Here is an 18,947-nt window from a genome sequence, read left to right as displayed (position 1 = left end):
GCGAATATCGTGCCAAAAGAGAGCCGAGTCCAAAAAAAATCGCGCCAAAGTCGCTTAAAAATCAAGGTCATGTTGACTGTTTTCTTCGATTATCGTGGTGTTGTGTATTATGAATTCCTTCCAACCGGTCAAACAGTCAACAAGGAATGTTATTTGAACGTTATGCGTCGTTTGCGTAACGCTATCCGCCTAAAAAGGCCGGAATTGTGGAAAGACAATTCTTGGATTTTACACCACGATAATGCACCATCCCATACTGCCCTCGTAATTCGTGATCATTTCGCCAAAAACTCAACCCATATCGTTCCGCAACCACCGTATTCACCTGATCTGGCGCCGTGCGACTTCTGGCTGTTCACCAAGCTCAAAAGACTGCTCCGGGGACACCGTTTTTATACGATAGAGGAGATTCAAGCCGCAGCGAAGACGGAACTGAAGGCCATCCCGGAAAGTGACTACAACCAGTGTTACGAAGATTGGAAAATCCGTTGGCATAAGTGCACTGCATCGGGAGGGGATTACTTTGAAGGGGATGAAATTGATTTGGAAGAATAAATAAAGAATTTTCAAAATAAATACAATGTCACCTTATTTTTTGGGCACATATAATAGACAAAATCAAGTTTTCAATAAAACTGCCGGTATTTACGAAATTAAGGTTAATTTACAATGGATTTTTACTCCATTATTTCCACTACTGATGTAATTATATACATATACATTTTGTAATTATGGAAGCTTGGATGGACAAAAAATTATATAATTAAGTGTTGTGACTATAACCTAAAAAATATTGAAACAAGATAAAACGTTAATTTCATCTACACCGAAGCTATAATACCCTTCAGAGGTGCACTTTTCTTGGCATAAAAGGGTATAAAAAATCTGTATCTTGATTTTGATCGGTCAGTTGGAATAGCAGCTACATACATACATACATATGTGCGATAGTGGTTCGAGCTGAAGAATTTCATCAGACACTGTAGCGATGCTATGCCAAATTTTGTGAAAATATCACGTCAAATGAAAAAGCTTTCCATACAAGCACTTGATTCCAATCGTTCAGTTTGTGTGGCAACGGCATGCTATAGTGGTCGGATACCGGCGGACCGGTTCCGAAATGAGCAGCTGCTTGGGGAGAAAAGGACGTATGGAAAATTTCATAACGATATCTCAAAAACTGAGGTCCGCGTATATACAGACACACGGGCGGAGGGACGAAGAGACAGACGTACATGGCTAAATCGACCTAGCTTGTCATGTTGATCATTTTTATATGCATGTACATAAACATACATATGTTTTATAGGGTCACCGACGTAACCTTATCTTCGTTTTCGGGTGATATATTCCCTTTGAAGCCGACGAAAGCGATATTCCACATTTATTTTCATTAATTTCTGGATTAAACAAATTCTCAAGGTACAACATGTACAATTGAATGGGGTTATTTAAATAGTGCTTTTCGGAAGTAGAGGTAACTTTTCAATACCCATTTTTTGGCAGATCACGGGTCTGTCGTGTCAAGCTGTCATGTTATTTTTCTTCAGTATTGTTTGGCATTTCGTCATGGAAAGATTTACGCCTGAACATTCGAACGCATAGAACACGTCCAGTACACAGTGAAGAAAATATAGCAGCCGTAGCAGAGAGTGTACACGAAAATCGTGGATAGTCGATTCGGCACCGTTCGCAGCAAATCGAACTGACGTATTGAACGACTTGGCGCATTTTACGTCGAGATCTTAAATTGAAGGCATACAAAATACAGCTTGTAAAAGAAGTGAAGCCGCTCGACCTTACCAAGTGACATCGCTTCACTCTATGGATTCTTGAAAAGTAAAAAAAATCCCATGTTTCCAGTGCCAAATTTTGTTCAGCGATGAGGCTCATTTCTGGCTTAATTGGTATACAAACAAAAAAAATTGCCGCATTTGGGACGAATAACACGCTGAGGAGATTCTAGACCTGCCATTTCATTCCGAATAAACAACAGTTTGTTGTGGTTTGTGTTCCGGTGGAATCATAGGTCCATATTTATTTAAACATGATGCCGATGAGAACTTATTGCACCATGATGACAACCAATTTCATGCCAGAAATTGAAGATTGTGATCTCGGCGACATTTGGTTTCAACCAGATGGCGCCACGTCGATAGGCCTCATAATCCTCAAAAAAATAAATGCCAAATAATGCTCTTTCGAATGATAATAAAAATTCCCGATTAAATTTAAAGTTTCTGTGTGTTTTTCTTTAAAAAAGTAAGGAACCTCATTCATTAGTTTCATTCTGTTTACCTTAAGCGCTTTTTAACAAGGAAGCCGCCTTGAATTATCTGGAAAATTTCTCAAGCCCTCAATTATTTGCATATTTATAAATTATATGTAATGGCATTATAATTGTGTCACACAATTCGCTTTAAAATGTGCATTATTCAAACCATGCAAAAGTGTGTTAAAACTCTCAAAGATTTCACAAAATTACACAACAATGCCGAGCCGGTAATAATTCACTCAAATAAATAATGTTCTAATAAGCACGTAACGACAAACGCTGCGAACTATAAATACATAACAAATTACATTAAATTATACCTTGTAATTTTCAAATTACTGCAATCAAAAAATATGAATTACTTAAATACACACATACATACATACAAGTGTGTATTTTATATGACATTGGAAAAGAGGGAAGAGTATTTGCAACCCTCTCTTTACTTGCGAGTGAGTTTGTATGTAGAACTTGTCTTCAAGTCTAACCAAAAAGTAGAGAAATGTAAGCACACACACACACACAGAGAAAAGATGCAAAGCAGCCACCTGTTTATTTCCATTTACTTACAAAAATCCTGCAAGGTGAAATGCCAGACTACGGCTGTCTTTTGCGGGGTTGGCGTTTTTTCGCCAGTGTAAATTGATTTTAGTGGATTGTTCGCAGTGTGATGAGTGGAGGGCGTCTGTCACGCCCACAATCTGTTTGTAAATAATTTAAGAGCAATTAAGCGGACTCATAAGGAATGCAAATTGTACGTTTGCAAGGCGTATGAATTCCCACAGATAGGCATACAGACAAATCGCTTGGCGCATATTGTTCCAGAATGTTTGAAAGTGTGTGTGTGTGTAAGTGCAAGCGTTATCTGTAGAGAAAACTGACCTTGCGAAACCAATTTTTGCGTTAATGCTAACGTTATGAACTAATCAAGTTGGTTAGTATTAATTTTAGGTAAAATAGACTTAAAAGTTAAATAAAAAAAAAAAAAACAAAAAAAAAAAAAAAAAAAAAAAAATAAAAAAAAAATAAAAAAAAAAAAAAAAAAAAATAAAAAAAATAAAAAAAATAAAAAAAAAATAAAATAAAAAAAAAATAAATAAAAAACAATAAAAAATAGAACAAAAAATAATAAAAAAAGAAACAAAAAAATAATAAAAATTTAATTCAAACAATAAAAAAATAAAAATAAAATAAAAAAAATAAAAAAAATAAATAAAATTAATAAAAAAAATAAATTAATAAAAAAATAAATAAAAAAAAATAAATAAAAATATAAAATTTAAAATATAAAATTTAAAATGATATAAAAAATAAATTTTGGTTTAAACACCAACAGACAATATAAATCATTATTAAAACAAATACAAACAAAATTATTTAAAATCGTAATTACTTTAAAAAATTTTACTTTGAGCAAAACTTCGGAAAACACAAACAACATTAAAAGATACAAATTTTTTTTATTTTGATTATTTTTATATTTGTTTTTATTGAACAATTTCAAGTCGGTTGGAACAAAATTGGCAAAGAGTTTGCAGATATTTATCGCAATTTGTTATTTTAAATTAAATAATTTTTTGTAATTTCACCTTCGCCGGTTTTCCTACAGGGTTCCATTTCATCAATATTCATACCGTTAGAGCGTTGACCTGGCATTATAACATTAAAATTACACATGTGTTGCAGGGGACACAGATGATTTATTTTGTGATTGAACCATGAAATTATTTTGCAATACAGTTTTTCCTGTCATGGCGCAAAGGTGTATTTAAAAATATGTACATATATGTATGTCCATAGCAAATCACAGGCAATGAAGACGGTAGTAAAGCGTATAATTTTTAAAGACAAGCGCTTTCCAAAGTTTAGGATGTTGAGGTTAGCTAATAATAGGACCCAAAGGTAAGGATTTTTAATTGTATTTCACACACAGCGAAGTTAAAACGAAAATCTTCAGGTTTTTATATTTTATTTAAAATCGAAAATTAACATTGATTGTCAAGAACTCACAAGTTAAAAATTCTATGGTATATATTTTTAGAATTTTTTCAATAATATATAAAATTTCTTTAAAGAATGAGCAATCCTTTAAATTCCGTCAAAATTCAAGTCCAACGTAAAATACTTTTTCATGTTGCACATGCAACTCTGCAACAACTTCCCATTGTCAACCTGTATGTACAGGTTTGTGCATGCATAAATTTATGGGCACTTTTGCTGTTAACTGTCTGTCTGTCTACCAATCTGACCGTCTGTACGAGTATACCTGTCTAACAAGAAATGAGTTAAATTGTCTGGCTGATGACACCAACTCCACCTCAACTCACCGATTGAGGCACTCATTAAACTACACGTTATTCTAGTTGTTGTTGTTGCTACGGTTAATACTGCTGTGTGCTGATGACGGCTGGTTCCACCTAAAGTACCGTTAGGCTGTTTGGTTGGGTTGAAAAATCGCATTTACCACAAACATCAACAAGTTTTATGCATTTACTCGACGCAACCGACAACAAATGCAGACATAAGCACATACAGACAAACTCATGTATATTTCACAAACATATACACACATACATACTTACTTATATACATTCATTTGACAACACCTGTAGTCAAGGTTTTACATAAGCACATCAATTCATACTTACAAATGCGCTTGTATGGAACCACTACATATGTATGTATATACATAGATATCTATGTGTGTGTTTGTGCATTCGTATTCCCCGGGCATGTGTGACAGTGACAGTGACTAAAGCGAAAAACAATATAAAATGACAGCGACACATACATAAGTACAGTGAAAAGGTCATAAAACTCGAAAAGCAACGCTGCAATCCATTCTACACACATTCTTACATATGTACATTCCCATATGTATGCGAGTATGTGCAACTAACCGGAAAAAAGCAATGGCAACAATGCGCCGACACTTCTTCAAATAACAACTCCACACTCGAAACTCACCAAAGCAATGGCGCTTGACACCACAGCGACTGTAGTGGCAGACATGTCAGGATGGCAATGGATAAACAATGAAAGAAGAAGAAGCATCTGCTGGCATTTGCTTTGCAGAGTCGCGTTTCTGTTGCATTATTGGAGTTTCATTGCGGTGAATGGCAGAAACGCAACGCGGCTGAGAGAGTAAGGCAATGAGATATAAGCACACAGTGACGACCATAAAATATGCAGTATTTCCAACAGAAATTGAATTATATTTAATTGCGATCAGGGCCAATCACCAACATAAAACTTTACAAAGACTTATTTCCAAAAATCGGTTTTAACACTTAAAAACTCAACTACCCCCTTCCCTTCTTCTTCCCGACCGCAGATCGCCGTTAAATTACTTTTCCAATCATTTTTGCTTTTTTTGGTTTTGTCCATTTTTTTACTTTTTTAATGCTGCAATTTTCGAGTATAGAGCGAAAGCTATATTTTACTTACAAAGGTCTCTATTTCTATTGTTACAGTACAGAAATCAAAGCAAAAATCTACTGATTCCATTATAGAGCCTTGATTTTGAAGACGATGAAATATTTTGTACCAGGAAGAACAATGCTCAAGGTCGTGTGGTTTTGATGGAAGAAATCACCAAACCTAAAGACTTCCATATAAAATACAAAGCTGATATTGATTAAATAGAAAACTTTATAAGCTATGTATTTAGCTAATATTTTTATTAAAAATGGGAATCATTCGACTAAGGTCAACATTGTTCCAATATCTTGGTCAAAAACTGGCTTCAGTAGTAAATTATAATTATTATTAAAATACTGTATACAACATTTTTAATAAATCGTAAGAAGAACTTACACCACACGGTTGCATTATTATCGCTCGCCACAGTAGAAGCGGCAAATGCGCGTACGAAGTTTAAAATTTCGCAGTGGTAGAAACAAGTCTTGGACCGGAAATCGCGCTATATGTATGATTTTTATTGCTCTTCGTGATAATTTAGAAACTTTGCTGTTGTAATATTATATTATATATGCCGTACATTAGTATGAATAAATATATATTTGTGTTAATTAAACTGTGGTGGTTAACTTTCGAAACAACATACATATGTATACCAAGTATGTACCTACACACTCACAAACAACTCCGTTGACTTTAGCCTCAACCATGACCTATGTCTTTAGTACATGATAGTAACGGTTTACTCAAAAGCCTCACATTTATAACCCACAGGAAATAAGGTAAATTAGATGCCATTTTATGCAAAGAACTTTCTCAAGAAATTTAGAAATTAAAATGTATTTTTCGAATAAGTCTCTACATATATCGGGTCTTTTAATAGGAACGCTACAAAAGTAGACCGATAGGGACAGCAAACGACGTATTTTTTCCCGCTCTTTTGACATTTATCTTTGTAAGAGTTGCCATTTCATCATGGAAAGATATACGATCTAACAACGAGTCGAAATTATTAAAACTTACTACCAAAAGTCAGTGACCTTAACTCTAGAGCGCTACGTTCAAGTTATGGTCGTTATAATCGTCCTATTAGATCAACAATTGAGCGTCTACTGAAAAAATTTTAAACCACAAGACCAGAACAAAATGTTCCCACGCCAGTGAGACAAAAAAGTGCCCGTAGTGTCGAGAATATTGCTGCCGCTAGCGCATCAATTGAGGAAGTCTCTCACACCCATGTCGTTCTCAAGCGCTGGGCCTCTCTGTGATGTCGTTGTGGCGAATTTTGCGAAAAGATCTTGGCCTACATCCTTAGAAGATCAAATTGACACAAGAACTGAAGCCGCTTGACCACCAGAATCGTCGTATGTTCGTGAATTGGGCTGAGCAACAACTTGAAAATGATCCGGATTTTCATCGAAAAATCGTCTTCAGTGATGAGGGTCATTTCTGGCTGAATGGCTTCGCCAGAAAGCAAAATATGCATCAGAGATGTTAATTTTGAAATTCTGCTAATGCATGCCACTAACGAGATAATTAAGCATTAAGTTTAAAATTAATATAAAGAGACGACGGGAATCTTATATAAGTGGCTTTGACACAGGAGTCCTTTACAAAAATGTTCTACAATCGTGAGGAGTAAGAAAATAATATAATATGGTAGACATTTGAACTCGAAAAATAATACGAAAGTCTGTTGAGAGATGAAAGAAACCCAAATACACTGAAGTCAATGATGTTAACTCAACCAGCATTATAATCAAGGTTTTTGGAACATGGAACCGTATTTGTTGGAAAGTGGTCAGGGAAGTTCACTTACAAACTCTTTCGGATTTCCGGTTTGTCAATAACAGACTATAGTAGCAGTTCAGACTTTTTTAGATATGTGAGAAAGATAACTATGATTATTTTAGAATCGAAGTTTAGTGAATTCGACTTAATAAACCTATCGTTGATAACCTCCCTTTTTGGTGATTTCCAGTTGCAAATTTAATTACTTTCTTAATATTATAGCGAATATTGAGCTACTTTAGATATAAATGGCGATAATTTCACGCTTTTCACAATAAGAAATATAAGTTCAAATAGTTTTGAAAAGTTTGCTAAAAATATTAAAAATTGTTTTTTGTTTTTCTCAAAAAAGTTCGGTGCAGATAACTGCACTGCAATAAATACTGCTGTATTTAACACTAAAGTGTTCCAATTACATGCACAAAACTGTATATGTATATAAACATTTTCGACTTCATTTATCTCCTGCTTCCTTCCTTAATATTATTTATTTATTTTTCTTTTAAATATTAATTGACTATTGCATAAATGTTTCATTCGAAAATGCAATTAACGATTTCCAGTCATTTGGAAATTCATCACGCCACACCTTTCCCTTCTGTGACCTGTGTTCGTGTGTACGGTTGTTTCCGTTAATTGACAGTTTTATTATATGATTATGCTATGACAAATTTCTGTGATAAATTGCAAAATGGAAAATACGAAAATACGAAAATAACAACAACAAATGGGCAAGTCATAATGTCAGGTGTGCCAAGCAATAACAGGCAGGGCAAAGTAAAAGCTATTTACAGCTACGCGAGCACGCTTCACCAGTCGAGCTAACAACACAATACATCATCGGCTATGAGCGCAAAATGCTGCACATACACACACATACAAACATATATGTATACTTACAAATATTAAAAGTACACATCTTTCCAAATTTCTGGGAGTGAAAAGAGCCAAAGAAGCAGGGAAAGGAGTTGACGGCCTTAACGGTGAAGACTAATGAAATTTAAGCGTTGCGTTAAAGCATAAGTTGCAATGAAAATGGACAAAAAGAAATTTGCCAAGAAAAAATTGAGGAAAATGCTTAAAATAGCAATTAAAAATTATTGTTTTTGTAGATTATTTTTGGCCGACTACCTCGAACAATCACACTGGTCTTGCAATGACTAACACTTGACAACTGCCAGTCTAGCTGTCTAAAGTAAATGGCTTGGACTTTGGCTTGACGTCTTGCCTCGCTCAGTTTCGCGTGTCAAAGTGTCATAAACTTATGGATGCGCAAAACAAACATGAGAACAACAAAAATAGCAAAAATGCATCCAGCTCGAGCAGTTTGATAAGTCGGCGGCTTAAAGGAAATTGAATCAGTCGTCTTTGAAGCTTATTTTTGCAAAGAGGAAAAAATAGCAGAGAACATGAGAAATAATATGAGTTTTTAATCATTACTTTTACTCTGATTTGAATTGAACCTGAACTGGACTGAACTTGAGTTGAGGAAGCGAAGGAAATGGGTCTGGTAGGGCAAGACGAAATGTCCTTTGTCATCAAAGAAACAGTCGACGAACTCCCTATTTGGCTCCCACGTCAGTGTTGATAGTTATAACTTCGAAGTCGTAGATAATTCCGTCTATCTTGGAACCAGTATTAAAACCAACAACAATGTTAGCCCCGAAATCCAACGAAAATAACTCTTACCAACAGGTGCTACTTCGGACTAAAGCAGGCAATTGAGAAGTAAAGTCCTCTCTCGACGAGCAAAGACCAAACACTTCAAGTCATCCCCGTCCTGCTATATGGTGCAGAGGCATGAAATGTCGTCCAAATGGATAAAAACCCTCCAGCCGTGAGAGTATAAGACGCAGTACCCCCGGGGGAAGCAGAGAAAGACCTCCAATCCATTGGAAACACCTGGCTACACTCGGAATCTCAATTCACGCCAAATAGCGAAAAGAAACGACTTGTTGTAAAAATTGCTATAACCGTGTAAAAAAAGCCAATATAGAAGAAGATATAAAAAAAATATAAATTTTCAGGGAATAAAAATAAGCTATCCTAGTAACATGTAGCTGAACAACCACTAAAAAAGCCATCAAAAAAATTAAAAAACTCATTTTATTTAAAAAAAATTAAAAACAGAAAAAGTGTTGTAAAAATTTTTATACTTTTTGCAATATTTCGTTCTTGTTGCGTTGGTTAACATATTACACAAATAACACGAAAGCTTGTGTAATCAATAACAGTGAAAAAATAAAAAAAATAAAAAAAAAAAAAAAAAAAAAAAAAAAAAAAAAAAAAAAAAAATAAAAAAATAAAAAAAAAAAATAAAAAAAATAAAAAAAAAAAAAAAAATAAAAAAAAAAAATAATAAGACACAAATAATAAAAAAATATGATAAAACGGTTACAACTTGGCCAACGAATTCAATAAACAAGCGAGACGATGTGTGTGCGAATCAATGAGCGCACAAATCAAAGTGCAAGCAGCACGCGTCTGTTGTTGTTGCTTGTTATTGCCGTTGTTGTAAATTTATTTTTGGAATTTATTGCCAACTTGCAGCTTTAAGTTACGCCCTCTCGCGCTCACTCACTCGCTCAATAAACAACGCGCTGAGACAGGCGAGCTGGCGGGCAGACGGCCAAGAAGTCAGTAACCCGCCGCAAAGACCGGCTAAATGTCAGTTCAACAACAACGAAAAAAGAGAAAGAAAACAACAATAAATAAATAAGAAAAATTCCTTCACTTGTGATATTACTTCGTCATGTAATATTGTTAACGTTTTGCATTTTTGTTGTCGTTATTGTTGCGGCGTGTACGCGACACGTCACGAAGCACCGTTACTGCTCAGCTGGCACTCGGCCTGCTGCTGCAACTTGTTTCTGTTCTCTTTTATTTTATATAATTTTATTAAACTGCTGCCGCTGTTGCTCCCTCTGGTTGTTATTGTTGTTGTGATGGTGTCAAGTGCACGATATCAAGTTGAAATGGTGTTAATGGCAAGGCGAACAACAACATGTAATGACTATTTCCGCAGAAAATAAGAGGAAATAGCACAAACGGTGAAATAAGAAGAGGTCGGAAGGGCAATAGCTTCGGATCGTGAGCTCATATTGTAAATCAAATTATCTTCACTGGAAAGTGCGTCAGTTATATAAGTATAACTAAATAATTATGTATAAGTTAAATAAGTATAAATTACAAAAATCTTAATACAACAAAATAACTGACACGAATATTGTTGTAGTTCTGGTGGGTACCTAATTCCCGTTAAAATGGTAAGGATTAGCGAAGTTGTCATCGACGTCATCCAACGGTAGGTCCAAGAAACGTGATGTGTCGACGGCGTCGGACCAAAGGAAAAGGGGTGTCAGATGAGTGGGGTTAGCGGGACATGCAATACTGGCCACCCCAGTATTATGCGGATACTCCATGCACACAGGACATATATTACATACATAGTATATCGGGATCTATTCTGGACAAGTAGGAGTTTAACCTGCTAAAGTATCCAGAACGAAGCTGCGCAAGCGTCACTCGTTTTTCGCTTCAACTAGACCTCATCGTCTGCATCGTCTGGGTGATGGTTTGACTCCAAGTAAGCCATTCACTGAAAGGGAGTCGGTGAAGGTGTTGATGGCTCCACTGTGAATGGCGGTCAGTGCTTGTTGGAAGTTAGTTGCGTCCGAAATCTGGTGGGCGTATTGTTTGATGTCGTAAACGTAGTTGAGGAATGACCTCTTGATGACTGCAGGGATGATTTCAGCGAAAGCACCCCAGCATGAACTGCTTGGAAAGAAGTTCATTATGCTCCTAAACTGGGAGAATACGGGTCTCACTATGTAGGTGTTCGAAAGTATACATCAAGAGACGTCGGAGTGCAGTATTCTGACAAGTCTGGAGCTTCCTCGTCTGCGTTTTACTGCTTCCAGGCAACCATATTGGTGCAGCGTCGTTAAGGACCGGCCGGCTGATTGCCTTGTTAGTTGCCAACAGCGTTTATTTGTCCTTTCACCATCTGCTGCCGGCTAGAGACTTCACTTTTGTTACGGCTCTGTTTTTTGGCGATAATCGTGGTCGTATGAGGAGTAAAGCGGCATAGACTGTCAAAAGTTACACCTAAAGTTTTAGGATTATTGACAGTCGGAATCTTGACGCCATCGACTACAAATAAAGGTCAAGTCTGTATTCCTTATTAGTCCATTTTGTAAATATGGTCGCTGTGGATTTATTGGGGGGAAATGTTAAGATCCGCGCAGCGAGGAAGCGAAAAAGGTCGGAGGGATAGCTGTTTACCATTGAACATATGCCATCGATACCATTGCCCGAAGTCAAAATCATGCAAAACTCCCTCTGGTAGTTGTGAGAGTTTCGAGATACAGAAGTTAAACAATAGCGGGGAGAGGGCACCGCCCTGCGGAACCCCATGTTTAATTCTTCTTAGTTTTGAGTTTTTACCTCGAAATAGCACGGACGATTGACGACCGCTCCGATAGTTCATGGTCCATCTCTTCAGTCCTGGAGGGAGTACAGCTTTTTCGATTTCCTCCAGTAGCGTCGTGTGACTGACTGTGTCAGAGGTTTTCGACGGTGGTTTCTGGTTAAGGACACGAACTAACTGGGTGTTTATGACGCTAAATGCTGTGGTGGTACTGTGCACTTTTCGGAAGCCATGCTATTAGTTTGCCAGCCTCAGGTGGTGTGGGAAGACGAAGGACATTTCTGTTCTTATGTTATGGTAATCCTTTTGTGTGAAAACTAAAAAATTCTCAATTAATTTTGAAAGATATCAAAAAATAATACGGAGCGCGGTGGATGATCTTTGATACCTTTGAGGGTGCTGTTTTAGACTGAGGGTGGGTCCGTTAACAAAGATCACACAAAAAAGGTATGAGAAAAGTTTATCCAGTTAATGAAGAAGAACTTAAAGACTTTTTTTGCCATTAAAAATTGCGGGTTTCGAATGACATAATTTTTTGTTCTATGAATAAAGTTGAAAAAAAAAGCTCCAAACTACTGGAGTTAAACTAAAAAAAATGACATTTACGGATTTTAAAGCGACTCCCGAAACAGTACAAACTCGACACGTTTCATAAATACATAAGTATGTAAAAAGCAAAGCCATAATATACATGAAATGTGCAAACGTACGAAAAGAAACTGCCTCAACAACAGCCATTGAACAAGACATCGTAAATTTTAGCCAAAATATTACGGCGAATGTCAGTCGCAGTATTCATGTCACAGTAATAAACATAAAAGTAACAGTAAAATAGCATTAAAGCCAACTGACACTGCCGGCTGACTAAGCGAACAGGAATTCACAAAATTTGGGAATAGCGGAGGAAACGAGGGGGCGGTGTTTGTAGTGAATATGGAAAGAAAACATAAACTTTAAAACAAATGTGCGGTGAGAAGAGCAAATAAAATTAATAAAAACAAACAAAACGTAAAAAAGCAAAGCAACAAAAATGTTAAAACAAAAAATTAAAAATATAGAACGCGAAATAATAAAAAAAGTTGAAAAAGTATAGTTCGAAAAAAAATATAACAGAGAACACATTAACCGGAGCTGTAATACCCTTGACAGGTGCATTTTTTAAAGTATAGAAATGTATAAAAGATTTTAATCGTTCACTTTGTATGACAGCTACATACATATATGCTATATTGTTGCGATCTAAACAATTTGTTCGAAGATTGTAGCGTTGGAGAACAATAATGTCAGATTTCGTGAAGATATCTTGTCAAATAAAAAAGTTGTCCTAACAATAACTTTATTTGGATGATTCAGTTTGTATGGCAGTTCAACGGTTCCAACAAATGAGCAGATCGATAGCTCAAAAAGTTATTGACTAGTTCGCGGCAGATAGCCGATCAAGACTAAATCGAATCGGCTCCGGCCTATATTTTAAAGTGTCTCCGACGTTTCCTTCTGAAAGTTACAAATTTTTTGGTTAATTTAATATTCCCCTTTAAGGGTATAAATAACTAAGAGTATCTTAACCGAAAAGGTTGGTGTGTAGGTCGAAACACAAAACCGTATGCATAAGGGTAATGACATAGCGGTAGAACACAGCGGCTGAAATACAGCACGAAAATTGTTGCAACAATGTTAATATTTAATGAAGTTATAATTAAAGTGCTCGCGGAGTATTTTTTCATTCTCATTTTCATAGCTGAGTTCAAACTCTATGCGCGTTTAAAAAAACTTAATTTTCCCCGAAGCAAGCCTTAAGCTCCCCAACTGAAGCTATGAACATGCGCAAATAAATTTAACATGTGGCAAAGAAAACAATAAACCAAACGAAATAAAATGAAAATAAAAATATTAAAAAATAGAAACAGTAAAATAAAAAGAAACAGCGTCTGTTCCCGGGTTTAATGCCGCATTGCGTGTCTGCGTGGCATGACTTTGTGGTTTATCGGCCTCTACATACCCAGCTTGGCTCGACGCGACTCTGTCTGTGTCTATGGTATATAAAGTTGATATGTATGTATGTACAATATCCTGCACGCTAAGTTCCCCTACCTACTGCATTCTTATTTTGGTTTTGCCACTTTGTTGCACGCATGTTTTTTGCACTTTTTTCAGTTTGTGCAGACACAGTTCAACTTCTAAGCTTTGCGTTCAACGGCATTTGACTGTTTTGTCGCATTTTGTGTTAAATCTTTCAAAAAGAGATCTTAAAATTTACTTTTGCTAAGGCTTGTTGCCTACAAAGGTAGATTATCTAAGGTGGTTAAAAACACATACTATATTCTACAAAAAACACCAACCAGAAAAGGAAGTTTCAATCAAAGAAAAGGAGTTTCATTATCTATTGTGAATCATCAACAAGGTTTCTCACTATTATCTTTTACTTATTTCAGTATAATTTTTATTGACTGTCAGAGAAATAAGACTTTAAAATCTCAAATAAATCAGTCCTGTTGGATCAAAATTGTCCAACTGCCTTTCAATGAAGGCGAAACTAAACTTCATTGACTGTCTGAACAACTGAATAATTTAGCTTTTTTGGGATCTTTAGAAGAGGGAATCGAAACTATACAATTCAACCATCAAATAGTATTATATCGCCTTCTAATAGAAATATATCGGAAGTTTCATTTGAATTCATTTAGGATCCATAATCCAAAGAGCCGACTTAGAAGTTCAATGATTTTTTTTATTTCCAAAATATCGGCGATATTAGGGTAACTAGCGACAATATTATCTACATGTAATACATTCTTCCACAATATACTTCACTTTACCACCAACTAAAGCTTTCAAACTTCATTAAAGCGATCAGTTGGTTGAAGACAACCTTGAAATGTAGAAATCCTACTTGTACTTCTAACTGAATTTATCAAGTCCGTCTTTTATACGTTTTCATGTTTTACTACTTCATTGTGTCTACAATTATTGTGCTGGTATTTTCAGCTTCGACTGCTGTTATTCCCAGCATTCGACGTCTGTCATTAGTGGCCAACGACCTTTTTTATGGCTTTTTGCAATTAAATAAAAAACGAACAACCTACTATATGTATGTGTAAGAAGGTAAGCAGCGATGGAGAGAGGCAGAGAATGTCTGACATAAGTCAGCCGTCGTCAGTTGTGTGACGAATGGCAGAGGCAGCACAGACAGAGACATAGAAGCAGTCAGGCAAATGCAGACAAAGCGGCTGGCTGCAGAAACACTGAAAAGTTAGAAAGGTAGAATGGGACCTTATACGTGTGAGTCAAATGGAGTAACATAGCATACAACAGCGTGATTGTAAAGATATGCACATAAAGGGTTATGTATGCATATGAGCTCGTATATTATATATGATTGGGTTATGTGTTTGTGCTGATAGACACATCAGCGGGTGAATGAAGGACCGACTCGCCGTCGACTGTATGTAAACAAAATAACTTGGGTCGCCATAACAGATTTATGAAAATGAACTTGCGGGCGCAGAAATTTTTGTATCTGACTGACCATAATGTGGAAAATATTCGATTTATGTTGATCACATCGTTTACGCACGGAAAACTCGCCACAATTAAATTACACTGGTGGAGGGAAAAATCAACTGAAATTCGATGAACTCAGAGGCAATACTTTTTATCTTCACTTGTTTTTATTTCACCACAGACCGCCTTATACAGCTGATGGATTGACTGATTATTATTGTAATTTTAGCTTTACCGCATTGCAGACACACATATGTACATATATATTTCCGTTTATGCGTGTGAGTTGTCGCTTCCCTGCTTCTGTCTGTAGAAAGACAGTAATTACAATTGTAATCACATGCCTGTTACCGTTATACACAATACCGCAAAATAACTACCATATATGTATGTGAGGAAATACGAACCGAAACCACATCGAATAAAACAGTAGATAAAATAAAATTCAAAAAAAAGGAGCAAAAAAAAAAATGTCATAACATCGAATATGTGCTTTAACCCTCATGAACAGTTATCGCTGTCCCTTCACGTTCAGTAAATAGTTTGTAACAAGCAAAGCAACAGCCTGGATCGTAAGAAAAATCAATATTTGTTGTAATTACGTTCAATTTGAATAATTTGGTCAATTGGATTCCGTCCGCACCATATTCAAATTAGTTTGGAGAGCAACACCACAGGATAAGTTGCCGAACACTGAAGAAGCAATACTTTCTTACTACGTTAAATAATTGGAGAGCAAAACAACTTTTTTCTAGGTGTTTAGAAATTATAATTGCCCATAAAATGAAAAAAAAAAAAACGGCCGGGCTACGCCGATGATATTGATATCATTGATCTCAACAACCGCGTCGTTAGTTCTGTTTTCTCTAGACTAAGTACGGAAGCGAAGCAAATGGGTCTGGTAGTGAAAGTTGGCAAAATGAAATAACTCCTATCATCAAACAAATAGTCGTCGAACTCGCGACTTGGCTCCCATGTCACTGTTGACAGTCATTACCCCGGAAAGGCAAAGGCAACGGCGTATACCGCAGTCGATGGAACGATGAGCTGTACAAGATATTCGACGTCACTGACATAGTTCAGCAAATAAGAGACAGTGGCTTCGCTGACTAGGTCATGTCGTCCGAACGGATGCAAACACTCCAGCACTAAAAGTAGTCAAAGCAGTACCCGCCGGGGTAAGACCAGAGAAAGAGGGAGACCTCCACTCCGTTGGAAAACCAGGTGGAGAAGAACCTGGCTACAACACTTGGAATTTGCGCCAAACAATTGGAATTTGCGCCAAACAGAAAAAAAGAAGAACGACAGGGGCGCGCTGATGTAAACTCGACTATAATCGCGTAGGCGCTGTCTTCGCCAATAAAGAAGAAGAAGAAAATTAAAGGAAATGTAAGCGATGGAAGCATACTTTGGCTAACGAAGCAATATTGTTGACCTTAGCATTCGAAGCTCTCGAGAAATAAGGCGAACATCAAGTTATAAGCCCGATCAAGATTTCCGGAATATGGTAAAAGCTGTCGAGCTTCGATTTAGCATATGATATTTGGTATACGGGCATACGAAGGTAAAAGAAATAGGTATGGTAATGCCAATCTGCAAAAGTCCAACGGATCATGATCAATTTGAAAAAAGTATCTTAGACCCTTTGATCTTAAGCCCGCTGATTGACCAATAAACAAAAAAAAAAAAGATTTTAAAGCTTTAAGAAAATTCCGTTACAGTTAGTATTGCACACATTCGTGCTCCGGAACAAATTGAAAGTGTGAGTAAATTTATTCATGTGAGCGGCGGCCTGGAAGGTAATTTCCTCGGCTTTTAGGTCAATCGCTTAAATGCGTGCTTCACATATGCTGCACTTTTAAATCCAAGGGTTACCGCCACCTCCGCTACAATATGTGCATGAATGTGAATATGTGTCAGTGTATCGCTGAGCGATCATAATCACTGCCTCGAACACGCAATTCCGACATTTATCAGACGACGTGGCACAGCGTGTGCGGCTGAACTTGAGTTCTAGAGTCGGGCACAATCTATTGGAGTGTCTGGCGTGCTAGTTTCTCGAGACTTGGTGGCTGAAAATGTGCCAAAATCACAACACGAGTCACATGTCACATGCACGACAACTGGCGGCTGACCACACGCTTGGACAGCTAGTGAGAGGAAAACGCATTCGCACGCTGAAGGGTCAAAATGTGCATGTACCGTGAACTAGCGGCCTAGACTAAGTTGCAGTAAACCATAGCGGTTTTTCGACGAAATATATGACAACAATAACAACAATTGATAGCGGCCTTTAAAACTGGGTGGCACCCAGTAGTGTCCGCTGATTTCTCAGCTCTAGTTTAATGGGTCAACGCAGCAAAATACACTCACACATACACATACTATATACATATACACACATTGCAGCAAATGCAACTCTGTAACAAACAATTCCTAATACAAGTATGTTCACTCGCCAGAACGAAACTAGGTTAATGCTTTTTGAAAGGCAAACACCAGCTGAACAGACAATATTGTAACTGTGTGTGGGCGAAGTGGGGTAAGAAGTTTCATTAGCGTGGGGGTGGCAAAGTTCGAATTCTATTAATTTAGCTATGTATGTATGCATTTTAGTAATATATATGTATATACATATGTAGGTGCGTTCAACAAGCTTGGTATTTACAGTTGCAATAAAAATACGCACAAATGTACATACATGTGTACGCACCTGCGTTACTTGCTTCAACTTTTCCTAATTAGCAGCGGAAAACGCAATGGCGTACTAGTTTGATTTCCGGCATCAAAGTTCTAATAAAAAGTGGTTGATATGTAAGTGTGTGTATGTATGCATAATTAATTAAATGTAAGTACCTTTTAGAAATTTCTATCCCCAAGGAAGTAGAGGAAGGAAGTATAAATAATGCGCATACAAACTTGTTTAAACGTTGATTATGCTCGCACTTATGCCGAACAACTCTGATTACTTCTGAACATACCTGCAAGAAAAGAGAAAATAATTGAGTTTAGTAAATTTGCTAACGAAAAATATCAATAAAGAAACATGATTATTAATACTAGTTACTCATTTATTATTAAAAAGAAAAAACAAGAAGACAAGTTAACTTCGGCTGCACCGAAGCTATACAAATACAAATTATTCCTTACAATCACACAATCACTTGATCTCTAATTCATTCTGTTGGTAAAGTGTGTATGACAGCCAAATGCTATAGTGCTCCGATCTGAACAATTTCTGCGGAGTTTGCACTATTTCATCAATAAACAATTCATGACAAGTTTTGTGAGAACATCGTCAATTGAAAAAGTTTCCGGTACAAGCATTCGATTCGATCATTCAGTTTGTATGGCAGTTGTTGGGGAGAAAAGGACGTGAGTAATATTTCAGTGCAATATCTCAAAAACTGAGGGACTAGTTAGCATATATACAGACAGACGTGCGGATGGACGGAGAAACAGACGAACATTGCTAAATCGACTTAGCTTGTTAAGTAGATCATTTATAATTGTATTTGTTTTATAGGGTCT

At 36.5% G+C, this 18,947-nt stretch overlaps 1 protein-coding gene across 5 annotated transcripts in view; it reads right to left on the bottom strand.

Annotated features, from left to right (window-relative positions):
* LOC126751108 (histone-lysine N-methyltransferase, H3 lysine-79 specific) overlaps nt 1-18,947 on the bottom strand; it is a 130,159-nt gene that overhangs the window by 71,316 nt on the left and 39,896 nt on the right. The window contains exon 1 of one of the 5 annotated variants that reach the window (XM_050461075.1): nt 18,273-18,397. The exons of the other annotated variants lie outside the window; for them this stretch is intronic. The gene's annotated coding sequence lies outside the window, so the exon portion shown is untranslated. Of the gene's footprint in view, nt 1-18,272; nt 18,398-18,947 lie in introns of those variants that run through there. 5 annotated transcript variants of the gene reach the window in all.

Source organism: Bactrocera neohumeralis, chromosome 2 (assembly GCF_024586455.1).
Source record: "Bactrocera neohumeralis isolate Rockhampton chromosome 2, APGP_CSIRO_Bneo_wtdbg2-racon-allhic-juicebox.fasta_v2, whole genome shotgun sequence".
Classification (NCBI taxonomy): Eukaryota; Metazoa; Arthropoda; class Insecta; order Diptera; family Tephritidae; genus Bactrocera; species Bactrocera neohumeralis.
The sequence above is the reverse complement of the archived record's forward strand: the minus strand, read 5'-3'. Positions and strand labels throughout refer to the sequence as shown.